At 51.6% G+C, this 4,422-nt stretch overlaps 1 long non-coding RNA gene across 1 annotated transcript; it reads right to left on the bottom strand.

Annotated features, from left to right (window-relative positions):
• Positions 1 to 1,859: 1,859 nt before the first annotated feature.
• Positions 1,860 to 4,037, bottom strand: LOC106147984. Its single transcript, XR_001233066.1, has 3 exons — positions 3,792 to 4,037; positions 2,953 to 3,561; positions 1,860 to 2,572 (listed from the first exon to the last, which is right to left on the bottom strand). It is a non-coding gene; the product is annotated as an uncharacterized LOC106147984 (long non-coding RNA).
• Positions 4,038 to 4,422: the final 385 nt, after the last annotated feature.

Below are 4,422 nucleotides of genomic sequence, written 5' to 3'. Positions count from 1 at the left end.
TCTGCGAGTGCGAGGCCAGACTGGGCTACCCTGTCTCAGAAAAAAATGGGGAGGTCAAAAATAACAAAACAAAGCATTTCCCCAGGTCCTGTGAGTTGTCTAAGCAAATTACCAAACCTGAAGTAGGAGACATAGGAGAGGCCCAGTTTATAGCGGGGTCAGAAGCAGGGGTCTGAAGGGTGGGGCAGTCTTACATTAGCTCTAAGATCCATAGTTGTGGTTTTGTTTCAAAGGCAAAATTAACCCCAACCCCAAAACAGCCAACAGCTAGGCATCTCTCTGGACTCTTTCTTCATCATTCCGGGAGGCCCTGGGACCTGGGCTGTCACCTCACACACACAGCTGGAGGGGTCAGGGGTGGGCCACAGCTCCTGCAGGGTCCCAGGATGGGGAAGGCGGCATCGGTGTCTCAGGGTCCTCAGTCTGCGCCAGTGTCCTCAGTCAGGCTCTGCCTGCCTTCAGATGTGAATCGGGCCAGGAAACAGGTCAGAATTTTGGGTTTTTGGTTGTTTGGTTGTTTTGGGGTTTTTTGTTTTTTTGTTTTTTTTTTTTCAGACAGGGTCTCACTATGCAGTTCTGGCTAGCTAGCCTGGAACTCACTGTGTAGCCCAGGCTGGCCTTGAACTCATGGTGATTCTCCTGCCTCACCCTCTTGAGTGCTAGGATTACAGGCGTACCCGACCATGCCCTCCTAGATTTTCAGGTTCAGGCTGGAATTTACACCACTGGCTTTCCTGTCTCCAGTTTACAGATGGCAGATCATGGGACTTCGCCTCCGTAATTATCTGAGCCAATTCTTCATAATAACGCTTTATATCTTGCTACTGGTTCCTGCTTCTCTGGAGAACCCTAACACAGACCAAACAGCAGAGTTTCTGTACTAAAGGCAAAGCAGAGGGTGGAACTCACAGAACAGGTTAGGAAATACTGTTTCAAGGGCAGGGCAGGCTTAACCTGACCCAGTATCCTTTGGCTGTGGTCTCTTTAAAGAGAAAATCCTATGAAGAAGTGGTTTGGCCAAGGAATTTTGCATTAATTCTTACTGCTGTGCATCTCTTTCTCTCAATAAACCATAAGCTCCTAGTTGAAAAACACTTTCTCATCCTCTCCACAGCCTCAGCACATACATTTACTTAACAGTTTCTTCTCTGTGGCAGTGCGAATTAAACCCAGGGACTCCCACATGCTGCTCAGCACAGTACCTCTGACTGCATACCCAGCCCTGGAGTCTTGCTAAATTGCTCAGGGCGCCTTAAAATTTCAATCCTCCTACCTCAGCCTTGCAAGTAGCTAGGATTATAGGTGTGCACCATGATGCTCAGCACAAAATATTTAATTAAATGCTCGCTATGTAAAGGGATTATGTGGGCCAGGGATATAACTCAGCGGCACAGTGCCTGCCTGGCAAGCACAAGATCATGAGTTCAATCCCTAGTACCAAAAACAAAAAGTAAAGGGGTTGTGCTACCATAGGTAGGTGCTAGGGATACAAAAATCAATAAGAAGCCAGGCATGGGTCCATGCCTGTAATCCCAGGGAGGCTGAGGCAGGAGGATCATTGCATGTTCAAGATCAACCTGGGCTACAAAGTGAGCTCAAGGCCAGCCTGAACCGCATAGCAAGACCCTGTCTCAAAAAGACAAAAAAAAAAAAAACCAAAACAAACAAACAAACAAAAAAAACACCAACAAAACAAAATGTCAATAAGAGAGATGGGTATGGTGGCAAATACATACAGTCCCAGCTACTCAGGAGGCTGAGGCAGGAGGATCACTTGAACTGGAGTTCAAAGCCAGCCTGGGCAACATGGCAAAACCCTATCTCAGAAAGAAAAGAAATAAAGGAACAAGACAAATTTATAAGCTTGCAAAGACTTTACCATTTGGTAGGGGGAGACAAACAGCATCCCCCTCAGTAGTTAAGATGCAGGACAGGATATAACGCCGGAAAGCAGGTGAAAAAGTACTCCAGCATTCAGAGGCAGAAGTGTTTGAGCAGGGAAATCATAAGAGGCTTGCTGGAAGAGGCAGCGTCTGAGGTGGGGCTAGGAAAAGTTTTCAGTCATGGAAGATCAGATGCGGAGAAAGCAGAGAATGTAGTGTGAATCACTGCACTGGGTCGGCAGGGGATCTTCAGCCTTAAATGCCTGGCTGAGAGATTTCACAATGGCTTTTGTTTGCTTGCTTCTTGGTGCTCAGAGGAAGTCAGTAGAGTTTCTGGAGAATGAGAGAGAAAGGACAGAAGCAAGACATCTGAGGAGCCAAGGCAAGGGGGGCGCTTTGGCTTGTGGTGACACACGTAGGCCGTGGCAGAGCGCACAGCTCCCGCAGCATCCGCACAACACACTCTCCCCGACACACACAACCCTCCAGGCCCGCAGCCCCTCTGGACACTCACTGGCAGCCTGGCTTTTCCCCCCTGTGCCGTGGTTGCAAAGCTGACGGCTTTCCTGAGTTGCAGGGCCCAGGCTGCAGGCGACCTCATCTGTCTCCGATCCCTGTCCTGGATAGACCAGGATGCGCTGCGTGCGTGCGACAGTAGAGGTTTCCCGGCAAGACAGCAGCACTTGTCCCTGAGAAAGTGCTTTATGTCACCCGTCCCCTCCCCCAGCTGATCCAGCCCTCAAATGAGGACAGGCGACTGGAAGACTCCAAGTCTCCTGGTGACATCCCCTGGTATCCTGCTGCCTCCCCCCCGCCTCTGCTGCTCCAGGCCCGGCTCCACCTCGGCGACAGACGAGATGCTGCCTCTGTTTCCCTTTGGGACTTGGATTTCTCTTTTCTTTTTGTGTCGGGGGGCGGGGAGCAGGGTCCTGCTTTGTAGCCCAGGCTGGCCTCCAACTCTTGGGGGTCCTCCTGCCTCCACCTCCCTGAGTTCTGGGATTGCAAGCGTGCGCCACCATGCCTGGCTGGATTTGCATTTTTGTCCTTCCCTCCAGGATTCATTCCTCACCTGAGTGCCTGAGAGTATCCGTCTCCGAAGCTTGGGACGCCCTCTCAGCTACTTCCTACAGGGAAGCAGTAGGAGCGGTGTCCTTTGCGCTCCATCCCTCCCTGGGGCCAGCTGAAGCCTCGGGCTTTCCTTCTGCCCACAGGTTTCTCGGGCAAAGGCCAGAACCACAGTGTAAGCAGCCTCCAACTGAGCACCCCAAATCCGTGCTGCCAAGGGATTCCCAAGGCCCCTCCAGTCCCCGGTGTGGGCAGGCAGCCATCGCAGTGTCCCTTATCTAATCAGCGGGCGAGGACCGCGGCGAAGCTGCGTAGGGCAGTCTTTCCGACACACAGAGTGGTAAGAAGCGATAGGAACGGTTCGACGAAGATGAGGGTGCAGCCTGCTGGAGGGGCGCTGACCTGGGGATCAGGACGCGCGGCTTCTTGCCCGAGCTTTGTCATCGGTCGCTGGGTGACACTCTGGCGGTCACCTTCCCTCTCTAGCCTCACTGGCCTCTGCTCCCAGCCCTAACATCCGAGGAGGCGCCGAGCTCCCCTGCACTTTCACGCGCGCTCGGGACTCCGAGGCAAAGCTGTCCCCCATTCTGAGGTGTGATTAAGGGAAACGACCCTGAGGGAGGACAGAAAAAATAAAAAAGTAGGTAAAAAAGAGACAAGGACATCGAGATTTTAAAATTGTCCTTTTAAGACAAACCACAGCGAGACAAGCTGTTTTGTATCTTCTGAAGACCACCCTGGTTTGTGAGCCCCTCCTTCTGTCCTCATGGAGATTAATGTTAAATTCCTAAAGGTCCTTTTTACAATAGCCTGGAAACCCCCAGGCCCCTCATCCCCTTTCACCTGCAAATTGACCTTTCCTCCAGCCCAGCAGGCAGCGGCCTCGACGACAGCATATCTTGACTTTAAACGCTTGTGGAGAGCTTGCACTGTAACCGGCAGACGGTGAAACCGCGCATCCTGGATCACCCATCTTGGAGACGCCGCTTTAAAATGTGCCCTAGTCCAGCTTGTAACGCGTTCTTGTCGCCTCCGGGGGATGAGCGGCGCCCCCTGCTGCAGGGCCGGGAAGGAGCACCGTTCCCCACTATGGGGGGCCGCTCTCAGGATTTGTAAACTTCATGTCAAAAAAAAAGTAGGGGGCCTGGGGGTTTAGCTCAGGGGCACAGCGCCTGCCTGGCAAGAGCAAGGTCATGAGTTCGATTCCCGGTACCGGCAAAAAAAAAAAAAGTAAATAAATACAAATTTTAAAAGATGAGCTATAAAGTTTAAGGAAAGGAAGATGATTTATTGGACACTTTATTGGAAAAGGGGAAAAAGGAGGAGCTGGACAGCTACATTAATAAGGAGTAAGGCCTCTGGAAAGATGGAAGACCCCCGGGCCCTTTGTCCTCAGCCGTTTTTATTATTGTGGCAGAAGCACTGTTCCTGCTGGAATGAGTTCCAATTTGACTGGCTATAAAGGGCCCCGCCC

This window comes from Chinchilla lanigera, unplaced genomic scaffold (genome assembly GCF_000276665.1).
Source record: "Chinchilla lanigera isolate Chin_1 unplaced genomic scaffold, ChiLan1.0 scaffold00013, whole genome shotgun sequence".
NCBI lineage: Eukaryota > Metazoa > Chordata > Mammalia > Rodentia > Chinchillidae > Chinchilla > Chinchilla lanigera.
The sequence above is the reverse complement of the archived record's forward strand: the minus strand, read 5'-3'. Positions and strand labels throughout refer to the sequence as shown.